At 45.9% G+C, this 17,750-nt stretch overlaps 1 protein-coding gene across 1 annotated transcript in view; it reads left to right on the top strand.

The window, feature by feature from the left end:
- The first annotated feature begins 791 nt into the window (after positions 1-791).
- The window catches only part of alpl (alkaline phosphatase, biomineralization associated), a 119,641-nt gene continuing 102,682 nt past the window's right edge, over positions 792-17,750 (top strand). The window contains exons 1-2 of the mRNA XM_070860113.1: positions 792-992; positions 14,408-14,521. The gene's annotated coding sequence lies outside the window, so the exon portion shown is untranslated. The remainder of the gene's footprint in view (positions 993-14,407; positions 14,522-17,750) is intronic.

Below are 17,750 nucleotides of genomic sequence, written 5' to 3'. Positions count from 1 at the left end.
CACAGTCCAAGGATAAGGGGTAAGCCATTTAGGACCGAGATGAGGAGAAACTCCTTCACTCAGAAATTGTGAACCTGTAGAATTCTCTACCACAGAAAGTTGTTGAGGTCAGTTCATTAGATATATTCAAAAGGGAGTTAGATGTGGCCCTTATGGCTAAAGGGATCAAGGGGCATGGAGAGAAAGCAGGAATGGGCTACTGAAGTTGCATGATCAACCATGATCATATTGAATGGTGGTGCAGGCTCGAAGGGCCAAATGGCCTACTCCTGCACCTATTTTCTATGTTTCCATTGCTTGGGGGTGGGGGAGTTGGGGAAGGGGAAAATCAAGATTCTGTCACAGTGGAAAGCTGCCCTTAAATAATGTGTAAAAAGGCAGTTATCCCTGTACGGAGTTGGGAAAGATTGGGAACATGCAGATGGATGAGGAAGAACACTGTTCTGTTCATGCACAGAGAGGACCTGCAGGACTGTGCATGAACAGAACAGTGTGTGTTCCATCACTAACTCAGACAGAGCACGCTTCTGTGTTTGAGGGGGCGGGGGAAAGACACTCAAATCTCAGCGACCAGGGGTGTTATTCTGTTTCAGCACGGGGAAAGCTGAAGCAGGATTTCAGCCCCAGTGCTGTTCGCGTTTCTCTGCGGGCTGGGCTGCCAACTGTTTTGTGAGAGAGAAAAAACAGCCAACAATTGGGCAGTAGGTGGAGCTCTGTCTTGAAGCAAATCCTCCTCACACATTAACTAATCGGTGAAAGGCAGACAGACAGTGCCCCAGTGTGGGACCTCCTTCTCCCCAAAGGGCAGGGAGACTATCAGCGCTGAGTGAGGAGCCCCTTCATATAAAGGACTGCCACCACTTACCGAACCACTCAGCACCGGCAGCACCCGCCTCAACTTTGCAACTTTCCATTGAGGAGACAAAGGAAAAAGAACAAATTACTTCTCATTTCAGCAGCTTTAACGGATTTAAAGGGGAAATTGCAGTCAGGTGCGTTTGTCACGGCTTCTGCTCCCAGTCCTTATAAATATTTTAATGCACGTTAATCAGTCATTTCTTTTCTGGACTTGTCTTCTATTTGACACCAATCTTACCTGAATTACTGAGCAAAGTCTATCTAATTCTTTTCATGTTGTTGCTATGTTTAAGTTACATTTATGCAGTTTGTGTGCATAGCATTTTGCTTTCAAATGCTCAGAATAGATTTTTAAAAATTAATTTAAAATGTTACCAGGAGAATCTGTGACAGGTGGCATTATTTGTTATTTAATATTTAATGAGAATTGGAAGATTGAACGTTACATTTGCATAATCAGCTCTTCAGTTCCACGAATCAGAGCTAGAAGCGGGAATAAATACATTTTGACCATTCGGGAAAGGCATCTGAGATGATTAGAATCGCTGAATCAGACAGCATGGAATAATTTTTTTCAATTATATGCAATAATATTCACAATTTTAATCTCAAAGATCTGTGATTTAATCCATTCCATTTCACAGATATATTTATATATAAACATTAAAAATATTCTAACAGCTCTTTCCAATCTTCCAAAAGTCTCTCCAGCTTGGAATATTTCTGAAATTAGGTGACCCTAACTTGACTTGGTACACACATCTGTCCCTGATGTTTCTTGACATTTTATTGTTTGCAGGAATACTAACTTAATAAAAAAAAAGATTTAAAAAAGGGAAAAAAAATTGCAAATGCTAGAAATTGGCTGGGATCTTGCTGGAGTGGGACATCTTGTGGCTTGCCGGTAGTTAGACTTCTTCCTGCACCCTCCAGCTCGAAAAAAACATTTGCGTGGTAACTTGCTGGATGTGCGAGCTGATAACAACAACAACGTATTTATATAGTGCCTTTAACATAGTGAAATGTCCCAAGGTGCTTCACAGGAGTGTTATGAGATAAGAATTTGACACTGAGCTGCATGAGTAGAAATTAGGGCAAGGTTTGGTCAAAGAGGTATGTTTTAAGGAGCGTCTTGAAGGAGGAAAGAGAGGGAGCGAGGTGGAAAGGTTTAGGCAGGGAGTTCCAGAGCGATGCGATGAGGGCAGCGGGGCATCTGGGACCTCAGTGAATCACCTTAACCAATCAGATTGAAGGATTGAGTAAGAAGCGGAGGAGCGCTGGAGAAGGACATCGGGTACAGAAAGAGAAATAAAGAGAGGGAAAGAAAGATTGGATTAAGCAAGGAGGAAAAAAAATAGATAGAAAGAAAATGTAAGAAAAAAATTTAAAATTATTAATTTTTTTAAATCTCTAAAGAATTGCTGCAATGGGACTGCACAGTTTGAATTGTCCCCTTTCTGGAGCAGAGAGGTTGATGAGCATTGCATTAATAATTATCATATCATCAAAAGGGTAATTACCAGCCCGAACTTTCTGTGGGCAATTAATGTGCAAATCCAGCAAGTTCTTAAAAATAACAAGAGGCTAAGGGCGAGATATCGTTTGTGTGAAGCAAAGAGCAGAGCAGTGTAAACCGACCAGCAAATTTATGGCGTATCTCTTAATCCCCTGAACTTGCTGGTCGATTTGCGCATTAATAATGGAGTGCGTTGTTAACACAGTGTTACATTTACAGCAAGATTTGGCCCCAAGAAAAGAACGTGCATAAAAGCACAGCAGATTTGTGAACATCTGGAAGTCAGAATTTCTGTTTTGACCCTTCGGCAGAGCGATGCATTATCCACGGACTGCACTGTGCAGGGCAACAGTTGGGAAGGATCGTCTGGAAGGCAGCTATGGGATTGTAAGGATATCCGATAGAGGGTCACAGCTGAAAAGTTAAATTACTTTTGAACTCTTTTGCACTTTGTGCGTTTCCAGAGTTCGCTGTTGCTGCTGTCAATAGTCTGAATTTGACTGTAGAAGGTGTGCGTGTTCTTTACAAGGCGTTTATTGCTGATCGCAAACAGACAATATTGTACTTGGAGGGAATACGGACCCAGTTTACAATAAATAGTCACATTTGACCTGCTTGCTTTCTGCAATTTTTATTTCAGATTTCTACTTTCTTTTAATCTCCCAACATTCTGCCTCAGCGGCCGGTACATCATGTGGAAGCTCGGAGGTGTACTGCAGGTCTTTCCTGCCCTTTGCCACAGATTTCTGTGAGGACGTACTCCCTCAATCCTGTTCCAAACTTCCTGGCTGATGTCCAAATTCCCTTCCCGGCCCCCGTGCTGGCTGACACTGTACGTGGTTCCCTCTCCTCAGCCACTGAGCTGCTTCCTTTCAAAAACAGCGAAGTTTGCCCTCCTCGTCAAAAACCCACCCTCGCTTCCTCTGTCCTCGCAAACTACCTCCCTGCCTCAGCCCCTCTGCTTCTGAGACCCTCAGCCTATGTCCCCTTCAGACTTGATTATTCCAGTGCTGTCCTGGATGACCTCCCATCAAAACTTTGTTGCCCATATCTTACCCCACACCAAGTTCTGTTTGCCCATCGCCCTTGACCAACATTGGCTCCCGGTCCCCCAATGCCTCAAACTTAAAATTGTTTTAAATCCCTTCATGGACTCGCCCCTCCCAATTGTTTTGCCCTCCTCCAGCTCTACAGCTATTTTATTGTAAAACTTTTAAATCAAGTGTCCCTTTTTTAATTGCACAATCAACAGGTCTCATTTTAGTTGAGACCATCGATCAAGTTCCCCCTTATTAACAGGGGGCACTAAAACTGACAAATAAACCAATTAACTTTTAGCCGGAAACATAAATCAAATTAAAATTTGCTTGCCGGGGGTGATGATGCACTCCAGTCCCTCCGGTGCCCACCTCTCCTCCAGCTCTACAACCCCATCCCTCCTTGAAATCTCTGTTCTTCTGAGTCTGGCCTCATTTGCATCGCTCCTCCCTCTGTCCCACCATTGGTGGCCATGCCTCCAGCTAGCTAAGCCTCACGCTCAGGAATTCCATCCCAAAATCCCTCTGCCGCTTCACTTTTCTCCCCTCTCCTTAAAACCCACATCTTTGATCAAGCTTTTGATCACCCATCCCAATACCTCCTTCTTTGGCTCAGCAGTCAGTTATTTTCCTTGCAACTCCGTGCAGTGCTTTGAGCCATTGTTATACAGTAATGGCGCTATACTAAAAAACAGAAACTGACCTTAACCCTAAATACTCAGGTGGTCAGGCAGCATCCTTAGCTGAAGGAGAAACAGTGTTAATGTTTCAGGTTGATGGCCACGAAATGGTCATCGACCACAATGTATGCATCTGTGAGTATGCTTACAGGTTTGTAGAGCTGTCGGCAGCCCGACTGCCAGCCTCTCTTCCGCGGTTACATCTGAGCCAGGGTGTCCCTGGAGATGGAGCATGCGATGTCCACCGGTACGCTTGCTGCCTTCCGCAAGAGGTCGGCGCCGGAGGGACTGGAGTGCATCATCACCCCCAGCAACCAAATTTTAATTTGATCTGTTAGTGTCTGAAGTTTAATTTGTTCAGTTGTCGGTTTTGGTGCCCCCTTTAATAAGGGGGCATTTGATTTGCATTTGACAGGTTCTACCAAAATAGTTGTAGAGCTGTTGAGTTGTGAGTGGCTTAGCTAGTCACGTGATGTTCACCAGGCTCAATAAAACCCCAGCCAGTTGAGTTCAGGTATTTTCAACTGAAAAAATGGTTGTACCAGCCTCTCATTCAGGAAGCACACTGCCGGTATATCGCCTTGCTGTGCTCCACTTGCATTTGCCTTCTCATAAAAGGAAATTCCATCAAACATTTCTTCATGGAGAAAATCCCATCCGCGACGCCGTTTTGTAATGTATTTGCTTCATGTGTAGTGCGATTGTTAAATCTTTGCTAATAATCCAACTAGTTCTTAATAGCAATGTGTTGCTATGAATTCTTAAACAAATACATTACAGACCGGAAACATTAACTGTGTTTCTGTCTCCACAGATGCTGCCTGACTGCTGAGTATTTCCAGCATTTTCTGCTTTTATTTCAGATTTTCAACATCTGCAGTATTTTGTTTTTATGCTATATGAAGGCATGTTGTTGTTGTTTTGCAATGTCGGGTTCTTGTGTATTGTTTTCTTGTTCAACCTGTTGATGACAGTTTCTCCAAGTGGAGTGTGCCTGAAATCTGTACCTTTGCACTTTCTGATCCTGTAGAGTTTGTGGATCTGAGGGATTAATAATTATTGCAGTTGTGGTGCTGCTGCGAGATTCATTGTTAATCCCAGGGCCTCACAATCAGCAGTGTCAAAAAATGAAAAGGAACCCAAAACCAATGTAATTGTTGGCAGCCAAAGTGGGATAAAACACAACCAAATTGTAGCGGAGTATTTAAAATAAACACTCAACGCCAGGTCTGTGTTCGAAGATTCAAGCAGTCTTTATTCGCACCGGTGGGGAGGTGACACGCTGTGGGTCTAGCCAGGTCACTGTCCAACGATACATAGTTTCAAACAATCTTTTATACACTTAAACATACATGTTCAACCTCGTGCATGATCTTTTGGCACAATTTGATTAGTTTAAAGCCCGCATGCACAATGATTGGTCAATTCCTTCCGCGTCACATAACGTCACTCGCCTCTGTTTTCTGCCGAGCTTGCGTAGCATTAAGGTACCACCTTCATTACTGGAAGAAGGTATGACTGATGTGACCACAATCTGTTGTTGCTACCATGAACCTTTGCTCAGGCCAGGAGGTATCCTGTTACCAGTTCACGCCTGCCCCATTTTTCCGCTTTCCTACCCCACTGGGCCCCTTGTGGTTCCATTTCTAACTCTCGCAGCTTACCTCGGGCAGTCATTGCAAAGTCAACGTGTTATTCTCAGCATTAGCTCAACTGCCTATTAAGCGATCTAAAAGCTGACCACTGCAAACAGCCTGTTAGTCCCGAGACCCCTTCTTAACCCTATAATTATAGCAGAGCTCAAAATCCCCACTTCACAAATTAAACAGTCGAGCTCAAAATGCCCGAGAAAGAATCAGGGATAAAGGGATGGTTAGAATGCAGAATTCTCCCCCACAAATACTTCCTGTAGCAAAGCCCATACATTCTTTTAGAAAGGAAATAGATGGTTGCTTGAAAAGGAGGAATATTAAAGGATCAGAGGAGTGAGCAGGAAGGTTGGATTAGGCTAGTTGGCTCACGTCGAGCAACAGACCAGCACAGACTAGATGGGCTGAATGGCCTCTTTCCTGTGCTGAAAGACTCCATGGTTCTACGAAGTGACTAGGCTGGTGACAGAGGACACTGACAGCTCGAGCGGTCAAAGGTCTAACGTAAGATGGGATGTGCAAACTGACACTGGGCCCGGAATCTTCCACGCCCTGCGAGGGGGGTTTGGAGGCGGGCCCGCTGTCAAAATGTCCATGATTGACAGCGGGGCGGGATCCTGCTCTGATCCCGCCTCCTTGTCAATTTCCAAAATGCCGGGTCTGGTTGCGGTTCACAGAGCCGACATCAAGCGGTGGACCAGCCAATTTAGATAGTTAAATCTAGTTAAAAGGTGGTTAAGCAGGTTTTTACCATGTATTCACCATTTTACCAGATTTTTAACAAGTTTCCCGGAGTGCGGTTATCAAGTAAGGTAAGTAGGTTGGGTGTTGAGTCAGCATTGAATGATTCACTAACCTGACAGCTGCAAATTGTCAATGAAAGCTTTTATAGGTCTTCACTTTGCAAGGTTAGAAGCAGTTGCTTACTCATTTAGAAGACAGATTGATCTTTATGCAGCTAACAAGTGTTTGGAGCAAAATCTCTATTCAGTGTCACCTCATTGGGACAACCTCTCTCACCATTGACAGATCGCTTCTGTCATCTTAACCTTACCTGCCGTCTATTCCATCAGCATCGGTGCTCTTGAAAGAATCTCACCTTGGTCCTCAGATTCCCAACACTATCAGCCCCAATACCAACATCACCAGGCGCACCAACATCACCAACATCCACACCATCCTTCTCCGCATCAACTGATGCTGCACAGTACACAGGACATCAGCACCCAACCACATTGCTGTCCGGGAGGCCAGGGATGGCCTCACCATGGCCAGATTTACTTCACTTGATGCTGTACTCCCTGGCTGCCACATGATGCGCCAGGTTGGCACCAACCCACACCAACACCATAAAGCATAAATGCCCAAACCATTCCTTTCACACTCACCAACATGTGGGGTAGTGGGGGGAGGGTACCGTTATGTACCGCCTTTCACTGCAACTCACTAAGCCACTTCCAAAGGTGCACACAAATCTGTCCAAGAATTCAAAGTGGTGAAAATAAAGATTTCAACGTGTGCCAACATATTAGCAGAAACTTTACACGAACATTCGCTAGAGCACCCAAGTGCCTACCCTTGTGTGTTTTTAGTTTGAATGATTGGACAAGGATGAGGGTGAGTGTGAGGTGTAGCCAGTGAGGTGGGGATATGATAGTGTATAGTATAATATTGGCAGTCCCACATGACGAGAATGATGCTCTTCACACCAAAAAAAGATGGGCTCACAGGTGTTACAAAGAGTTACATCTTGAAGGGTGGAAGATGCCTGTGCGTGACTTTTTTTTAACGTGGGGTGACTGTTGCACACCAGCCACCACATGGGTTTGACAGAGCTAGGTCTTGGTCCAGTGGCGAGAATTGACCAAGACGACTGGAGACCAAGCTCTGTTGCACCTCCCCTGGAACCCGACTCCGCTGATATTAAATTCTGCGCCGCCCCTCACTGGCCTCAAATTTCGCCCCTCGTTGGACCCAGCAGGTGCGGAGGTCAAGCCCAGCAAGGGGCGGTATTCGATCCCAGCGAGGGGCGGAAGTGATAATGTAGATAGAGAGGAATGGGTGGAGGTGCAAGGTAAGTTGGTGTGAGTAAGGATGTGCAGGAGTAGGGTAGGGCAGGCAGAGTGATGGGGATGTGATGAGTGGCACAGCAGGATGAGGTTGAGTGTAGCTTTGCAGTAACGTTTTGTGATCTGCTGAGATCATTGAAAGGTTTGCGCCACTGCAGCCTGGTCCTCCTGACCACATCCCTCCTGTGCAATGTGCAACCAGGCTGTGTTGGTGTCCTGGGGAGGTCTCTTCTGCCCATTGGAAGGGAAGAGAACCTCCCTAAGTGCTGTGACTCTCTCCATAAGCATCTGGAGAGTGATAGGAGAGCCTGGGTGCAGCCATGCACCTTTGTGCAATGTTTGCAGCACCTCAATGCTGTAGAACACTGATAGCACAGCTGTCAAAATCAATGTGGACACGGTCCCTTTAAGGAAACCGGTTGATGATGTGTCATCAGATGATGTCCTCAGACTGGCTTCCTGTTAATTGGCCGAGAACCTCACAGGGCAGGCTTAACAAGGCCCATCAACAGAAGATTGTTCATACAATGCGGGCTGGAGTGAGGAGCAGCTTCGCCTCCCGCTGGTTCAGAATGGAAGAGAAGCAGCCCGCCCGTCCCGGTCTCCCCACGGTTGGAAGAGGAGGAATCCAGAATGGTAGCAGAGGCAGGAGACAAGAAGACACTGAGTTCAGAATGGAAGCGAAGCAGCCTGCTTCTGGGGACTGTTGTCAGGCTCTTGAATGAGAAAACCATACAAAAATACCCCAAACCGTAGCACCACGGGCCCGATAAAGCATTTCGAGCATTATTCCCTTCACTCCGGCACTGACCTCACTGGATAAAGGGAGATTAGCCCATTGGTATAATTTGTTGGCACATCCAATACATCTCTCGTGATGCATGGGGAGTGCAAAGGCTGCATTGTAGTGGCGGAAGTGTGAGTGGATGGTCAGGGGTTCAGTGGACGTGGGTATGGTTAGCATGGGGGAAACAGGCGGAATGCTCCATGCAAGGTGGCAGAATTCCAATTGTATTTCTATAGCCTCAGGTTGTCCCAAAGCACCTTACAGCTAATGGAGTACCTTTGTAGTGAAGTCACTGTTGTAATGTAGGAAACACAGCAGCCAATTTGCACACAGCAAGGTCCCACGCACAGCAATGAGATAACGAGCAGATAACGATTAATTTTAGTGATGTTGGTTGAGGGATAAATATTGGCCAGGATATCGGGAAAGGCCGTCCCTGCTCGTCTTCCACATAGTGCCATTGGATCTTTTACGTCCACCTGAGAGGACCTCGGCTTAACATCTCATCCGAAAACTGGCACCTCCGGCAGTGCAGTGCTCCCTCAGTACTGCACCGCGAGTATCAGCCCAGATTTTGTGCTCAAGTCTTTGGAATAGGACATGAATGCACAAACCTTCTGACTCCGAGGCGAGAGTGCTGCCCACTGAGCCACGGCTAACACCCGGTGGAGGCACAAGATGGGTGAAAGACAGGGGTAACTCTATCCCTACAGTGTCCTTTCCAAATAGGCATTGTGTGGCTGGAACTACTCTCCAGATACCTCAGCCAAATGATAACTAAGGGATAACTTAGTTGTGCCGAGGTTTCTTGGCATATCAGGCTTGGCTCAGTGGATAGAACTTTCACCTCTGATTCAGACGGTCTTTGATTCAAGTCCCATTCCAAAGACCTGAACACATAATCAAGGCTGGCACTCAGTGCAGGGCTGTCGGAGGGGCTGTCTTTTGGAGGAGACGTTAAATCGAAGCCCCGACTGCACTCTCAGGTGGATGTAAAATTTGTCACGGTAGTATTCAAAGATGAGCAGAGCAGTTCTCTCAGTGTCGGGGCCAATATTTATCCCTCAACCAACATCACTAAAAAACGGATGATCTGGTCAGTGCTTTTTGTTGGACCATGCTGTCCGCAAATTAGCTGCAGCATTTCCCTATCTTACTCTTAGGCGGTCCCTCATATCGAGGATGACTTGCTTCCACACCGAAAAGGATGAGTTCACAGGTGTTTCGATGAGGACCTGATATTGCAGGTCGTAAACTACATGTTGAAGGGTGGAAGATGCCTTTACATGAATTTTTTAACGTATGGTGGCCGTTGCACACCAGCCACCACACGGGCTTGACAGATTTAGGTCTTGGACCAGTGGCAAGGGTTGACCAAGACGACTGAAGACCTACTCTAATGTATGGACCTAGTGTGCACACATATCGCAGTGTGGGCTGGCCCGTGCTGCCCCTGGACCCTCGCCTCTTCTGGGCCCCGAACTCACGCTTCTCCTGGGCCCCGATCACGTCCCTCGTGTGCCCCAATCCCTCTCTGTTCCTCTGCCCTATATTGCAACAATAACTACACTTCATTGTCTGTGGCACACTTTGGCAAGTCCTGAAGATGTGAAAGGCGCTATATAAAGGAATGCTCTTTCTTTTATGTCACTGCCCACATCGGGGAGGGTTGAAAGCCCCAGGCATGTTGTAGGCCTCAGGCCCCCATATCCGTACGATGATGGACGTTCGGCCTGCCACCTTGTGCGACAAATCCTGAGGTTTGCTCTGTTTTAGGAACATAGGAATTGCTAGACGAAAAAAAGACCAATGTCCATCTCGTTCACCTTCTACCATCCTGGTAGGCGCATGATACAATACTGGAGTCATTGATAAATCATTGCAATCAATCAGTCTCGATCAATGAGTCTATAACAGACCCAGACACGAGATGAGGAAATCCCCAGTGGTGGAGAGTTTTGGGAAACACGGGTCCAAAGTCACCTGTTCTATCCAGGCATGATACACTTTTTTAAGTGTGTACATATAAATCTCTGCCAGCAGTAATGTTAAATAAGGGTTTAAAAAGGTGATGGCTCTTTATCTAAAGAGAGGGCTGCATCATATTTCAGTTACATAGAAAACATAGAAACATAGAAAATGGGTGCAGGAGCAGGCCATTCGGCCCGTCGAGCCTGCACCGCCATTCAATAAGATCATGGCTGATCATTCCCTCAGTACCCCTTTCCTGCTTTCTCTCCATACCCCTTGATCCCCTGAGCCGTAAGGGCCATATCTAACTCCCTTTTGAATATATCCAATGAACTGGCATCAACAACTCTCTGCGGTAGGGAATTCCACAGGTTAACAACTCTCTGAGTGAAGAAGTTTCTCCTCATCTCGGTCCTAAATGGCTTACCGCTTATCCTTAGACTATGTCCCCTGGTTCTGGACTTCCCCAAAATCGGGAACATTCTTCCTTCATCTAACCTGTCCAGTCCAGGCAGAATTTTATATGTTTCTATGAGATCCCCTCTCATCCTTCTAAACTCCAGTTACATCTTTCGCTCTCTCCTGTGGAATTATATCAGTTAGCTGATTATAAAGTGCGACACACAATGATTATTTTGAAACGTAGCATTTTGAGCCACTGTCTGGCAGTATGGAGTTTGTTATGGTTCGATGTCAGAAAGATTGTGGTTTCCAATGTTATTTGTTAAGATGACTCTTATACATGAAGTAGCTTCTGATGCCACAAATCCAGTCTCCCCAATGACAGGTCAGATTATAGGATGCCTGGGTTTCTACATCAAAAACAAATTGCCTCCTGTAATGCATTTGCTTCATGGTTTATTTGCTTAAGGATTCATAGCAACACCTTGCTCTTAAGAACAAGTTGGTTTATTAGCAAAAGGTTTAACAATCACACTACACATTACCAGTTCATCCACCAGTCTCACAACCATCTGCCTCATCATGGATCCCCCGAACCCAACTGGCTGGGGTTTTATTGAGTCTTGTGAACATCATGTAACTGGCTAAACCACTCCCAACTCAACAGCTCTACAACTATTTTGTTGTATCTGTAAAACAATAAAATGCTAAATCAAGTGCCCCCTGGCTAAAAGGGGGTGGGGGCGGCACTAAAACTGGCAAACTTAAACAATTTAAATTTAAACAGTCAACTTAAATCAAATAAAAATTTTGTTGCCGGGGATGATGATGCACTCCAGTCCCTCCGGTGCCCACCTCTCGCGGAAGGCCGCGAGTGTACCGGTGGACACCGCATGCTCCATCTCCAGGGATACCCTGGCTCAGATGTAACCGCGGAAGAGAGGCAGGCAGTTGGGCTGAATGACCCCCTCAACCGCCCGCTGCCTGGACTGGTTGATGGCCACCGTGGCCATGCCTAAGAGCAGTCCTACGAGGAGGCCTTCTGACCTGCCCGTTCCCCTCCGCACAGGGTGCCCAAAGATCAGGAGTGTGGGACTGAAGGGCAACCAGAATTTGAGGAGCAGCCCCTTTAAATATTGGAAGAGGGGCTGCAACCTCTTACACTCAACATAGACATGGTACACGGACTCCTCTAGACCGCAGAAATTACAGGTGGCCTGGGAGTTCGTGTACCAACTTAAAAACCGATTGCACGGGACTGCTCCATGCAACACCCTCCAGGCCAAGTCCCCAATAAATAAAGGGAGGACTCCCACATAGAGTCAACAGCTCTACAACCCTGTGAGCTGTGATACATTACACCTCCTTTCAGAAACAAAGAGGAAATCAAAGTGAGGAGGTCCCTCTGAGTTCCAATTCTTTCTGCCCCTACTTTTTTTACCTGAGTGATACAGAAAGAGATTTTTTTAAATTATATTTGATTCTGAGTGATGGTCGGTTAATTTTAAGAATTGACGATCCCAGTGCAGGGCTATGTGTGTCAGGATTGTACATGGAAAATTCGGGTGTATAATCCTTGCAATTTTCCAAATGGATGGAAAATCCATGACGGACACACCCCCAACCTCTGGATGTGTGCTTTGGGCAGGTCAAGTTTAGCATTCAAGGAGGTGAATTTGTAAAATTACCCTTGGGAACAATGGAGAGACTAATTGCCTCTTTAAGTGGGTATTTTAGACTTACTTATTCAAAGATACGGCCTTGAATTTTACAGGACATCCTTAATACAGAGAGGGGGGAGGTGGGGAAGGAATGAGAAGGAGGGATAATGAGAAAGAAGGGTAAGAGAGAATGAGAGAGGGATGAAAGACAGAGGCACGAAAGAGATTTGGGGAACAGAACAAGAAAGGAAACGGGGCAATGAGAGAAAAGGAATGAAAGGGTAAAATAGAAAACGAGAGCGAGAGAAGATGAGAGAGCCAGCGAGGTCGAGGAAAGAGAGGGAATGGAGTGAGAGACAACAGAGCCGGAACTTGAGACAGACGTAATTAGAGGTCAGGGGACTGAGACAGCGAGGGGAAGGTGGAATGAGATTGGGAGAAAGAAAGACTTGCATTTATATAGCACCTTTCATGACCACCAGATGTCTCAAAGCGATTTACAGCCAATGAAGTACTTTTGGGATGTAGTCACTGTTGTAATGTGAGAAATGCGGCAGGCCAATTAGCACTCAGCAAGCTCCCACAAACAGCAATGTGATAATGACCAGATCATCTGTTATTTTGTTACGTTGATTGAGGGATAAATATTGAGCAGGACACCAGGGATAACTCTCCTACTCTTCTTCAAAATAGTGCCATGGAATCTTTTATGTCCACTTGAGAGAGTAGATGGGGTCTCAGTTTAATGTCTCACCCAAAAGACAGCACCTCCCACAGTGCAGCACTCCCTCGTCAGCCTAGATTTCTTGGTGCGCACATCCCTGGAGTAGGATTTGAACCCACAACCTTCTGACTCGGAGGCAAGGGTGCTACCCACTGAGCCACAGCTGACACTTAGTGACACCGCGAGAAGGTAATGAAAGGTGGGCAGGGAGATGAGAGCACAATCCAGATTTGTGGAAAATATTATGAAACAAAACATGTCAAACGTTCTGCTGCTATGCTAAGCCTTGTACCGTGCACAGTCATCATCATCATCATCATCATCATAGGCGGTCCCTCGAACGAGGATGACTTGCTTCCACAGGAGTTCACAGATGTTTCAATGAAGAACCCGATGTTCCAGCCCTGAACTCCAGTTGAGGGGGTGGAAGATGCCTGTGTACAGTATATACACCGTGCACAGTATACCTGTCCTGGCTGCGGTTACAGTGAGTGCGTGCACAGCGTCCATTGAAACCCTGCGGTTCTTTGTCAGTGCATAAACTTTCCTCTGGCTTTTGAAGTTTGAAAGGTTGGCCCCCTGTGGTTTCACTTGCAGCGCAGAGCTGAGAAACTGTGGATTTTAAAACCGCATGCCCTCGTAATCTCAGGAACAGCTTTGTAAGGCTTTCTCTCCACTTCATGTGTCTAATCTTTTATATTCCAGTGTTTGCTTTGGCTGTCCATAAAGACCCTTCTATTACCATCCCTGACCTGTCGACAAATTGGTGCCAATACACTGAACTCACTCCGTTACAATCAGAACTTCAATTTGTTACACTCTTAACATGCAAAGGAAGATTCTAATGGAAAATAACCAAACCCCGCACTAGGCAGAAATAATTTAGATCAGACCTGAGAGCTATTGCCTCTTCAATGAAAGGCTAAAGAACAGTTCTTTGTGTTTGTCAGTGAGGAGGGATAGTCATTCTAGAAAAGAACGAGAGAGAAAAAGCACTTTCACAACAACTCGGGGTCAATAATGAGCTGAAACCTGCTTCTATTCTATTTTCAGGCTGAACACCATTATCTGTTGTTGTACTGAGTTCGGAACCATTTACCAGTTGATGCACAGAACAGCAACAGACTGCCTGTAACGTGGAAAGATTGCAATTTAAAGACCAGAGAAGTAAGTTGATTTTTTTCCCTTTTAATTAAATCTATTGTAGTCAGGTTCGGTCGGCTGGTATCTTCTGCATGCAAAGGTTTCCATGTTCAGGTTATGTATCATTCCTTCCTCCAGTACCCCTTCCCTCTGCCACCATCTGCTCCCCACCCTCTGCCAAAGCCTGGCTGAGCCATCCGCCAAGGTTGACTCTTCCTCGAATTTATACCCAGCTTCCATTAGGCACTTCCCCAGAGCAAAGGGACCAAGGCATCCTACTGTCCAACTTATCTTGAAAGCAAATATTCTTGCCCTACACAGATGACGTTTGTTTACTGGATACTGCAGTCCGCTCCTTCCCAGTTAACATCTTCAGCATAGGCAAGCGAAGGACTGAAAAAGGCTTTGGATGCTGTCAGGTCTCCGCGAGATTTGACAGACAGACAGAGAGGGGAGGGGTTTGGGAAGCCCCTGCTCCATGCTGCTACAGTTAAATGGTGACTTGTCCCGTAGCCTAACGTGAGGATAAAGGTGGAGATGAATGAAAGGGAAAATCATGCATTAACATAGCATCATCATGTCCGACAACTAACAAAGTGTTTCAGGAGAATAATATAACAACTCAATGGTGGGTAAACAAGGCAGCCATTTTGTACACATCACATGACCAGTTAATCTGTTCTTGGCAATGTTTGACGGAGGAATGTTAGGCATGAGACCAGGAGAACTTCCTGCTCTTTGAATGGTGCTATGGGGTCCTTACTGCCCACCTGGAACCAGTGGAACTGGCAGGTGGAGCCTTAGTTTAACGTCTCATCTAAAGACGGGCACCGTTGATAATGCAGCACTCCTTCGTGTACTTACCTGGAGTATCAGCCCAGACTATGTGCCTATATGGCACTGGGACTTGAACCAATTGTCCTGTGATTCAGAAACAAGAATGGTTCCAACTGAACCAAACTGACAACTTGAACCAAGAGCCTTCTTCCCCTGAACCTATCTTGTGATCATGGCCATGTGGCAGGCCCTAACTTTAATTCACTGGAATAGACAGAGAAGGTCCTGGTTGAACCTACATCCAAAGGACAACACAGCACTCCTTCAGTGGTACACTGCAGAATCAGCATTAATTATAGATTTGACTTTTGGAGAGACGGCCCTTAACTCCGAGTGTTACTGATGAGCCAATCTGCCACCTTGGCTCAAAGAATTTAATATGTATTAAATAAGGCTCTCCTATTATATTAATGCTCCAGGAAATAGCCTAGAATTTCCCTCCTATAAGAACATAAGAAATAGGAGCAGAAGTGGGCCATTTGGCCCCTCGAGCCTGCTCCGCCATTCAATAAGATCATGGCTGATCTGATCATGGACTCAGCTCCACTTCCCTGCCCGCTCCCCATAACCCTTTATTCGCTTATCGCTCAAAAATCTGTCTATCTCTGCCTTAAATATATTCAATGTCCCAGCCACCACCGCTCTCTGGGGCAGAGAATTCCAAAGATTTACAACCCTCTGAGAGAAGAAATTCCTCCATCTCAGTTTTAAATGGGCAGCTTCTTATTCTAAGACTATGTCCCCTAGATTTAGTTTCCCCTATGAGTGGAAATATCCTCTCTGCATCCACCTTGTCGAGCTCCCTCATTACCTTATATATTTCAATAAGATCACCTCATTCTTCTGAACTCCAAAGTGTACCCAACCTACTCAACCTATAAGTCAACCCCCTCATCTCCGGAATCAACCTAGTGAACCTTCTCTGAACAGTCTCCAATGCAAGTATATCCTTTCTTAAATACGGAGCCCAAAACTGTCCGCAGTACTCCAGATGTTGCCTGTAATAGCATGCTCTCTCTGGCCCCCTCCCTCCATCCAGGTTATCTCCCCTTCCGGGTACTCACCTGGCCATACACCTTCTGTATACAATCCAAAGGGTGGGGTGGGAGGCCTTCTCGCAGGTCACCAGTAATACATCTCAGCTGGCTACCAGGGGGCATGCAGTGTAATGCAACCTGCTTAGCGTCACTTTATAGCAGTGCTTCCGAGACTGGGAACTCAGCAGAGTGAGGAACTGTGAACCAGAGCCTCGCCACACAATGCCACCATTAGCACCAACTAGATCCACAACACACCACACATTACAGCCATTCAACATTCAGGAAGCTTAAGTTGCCCGTTGGCTGTTATTACTCCGGAGGGTTTATCATCTTCCTTTCCTCTTGACCCTCAGTGGCAATTAATTTCTGGGGGCAAATTGGGATCCTTTGTGGTGAGCAGTTGTATTGAAATTGTATTGATCAAGCGAAAGCTGGATTTGTTTTTGGCTGTGGCGGAGATCACCTCTTACAGAAGGTCGGTACTGCAGGGAATTTAATGACTAGAGTGATCTCCTGGACCAGTTTCGATCGCCTCGATGGGTCGGAAAGGATTTTCTTTTCCCCAAATTGGCCTGGGTTTTGAATCTATTTTTATGCCTCTCCCAGGAGATCTCATGGTTTTGGGTGGGGGTGGAGGGTATTAGTTGGGATAGACGAGGTATCACAATTGTGTGGGACAGGCTCGCAGGACCAGGCGGTCTTTACCCGTCCGTCATTGTTCGTGGTGCACGACCCTCGTCAGGATACTTGCGCAAAGTCGCAAAACAACATCAGTCTCTGAGCTTTGTTTCCATTACTCAAGCTTATTGCAAACTCCCTCCAAAGAATTAGCTTTGATATGTTAAACCCTACGGTAACCGCCTCATTTTCGGTGTTTTCAAAGTGCAGCATGACTCTGTTACATATCTATGCTGGAAGCGGCACCAGAGCAGAATGGTGTCCATCGGCAGTGCTGCACCTCTCTGTCATTGGCAGCTCCTTCGGAAGTAAGCCTCAGGAGGCAGCTTTGTAGCAAGAACAGGCTCCAAGGCCGAAAAATTCATCTGTGCTGAGTAGTTTGGGCTGAAGGTACCAATATGGCAGCAGATTGCGTGCTCTCCACAGTGCTCCAGGTGTGGTCTAACTAGGGCTTTGTATAGTCGTAGCAAAACTTCCTCCCCTTTATATTCTAGCCCTCTAGATATAAACGCTAACATTCCTTTTACTTTTGTGATTATTTTTTGTACCTGACTGCTGCATTTTAGTGATCTGTGTACATGGACCACTAAATCTATTTGGACCTCCACTGGTCCTGGCTTTTCACCATTTAAAAATACTCGGATCTATCCTTTTTTGATCCAAAATAGATGACCTCCCACTTACCTGTGTTGAAATTC

Source organism: Pristiophorus japonicus, chromosome 18 (genome assembly GCF_044704955.1).
Source record: "Pristiophorus japonicus isolate sPriJap1 chromosome 18, sPriJap1.hap1, whole genome shotgun sequence".
Lineage (NCBI taxonomy): Eukaryota > Metazoa > Chordata > Chondrichthyes > Pristiophoridae > Pristiophorus > Pristiophorus japonicus.
The sequence above is the reverse complement of the archived record's forward strand: the minus strand, read 5'-3'. Positions and strand labels throughout refer to the sequence as shown.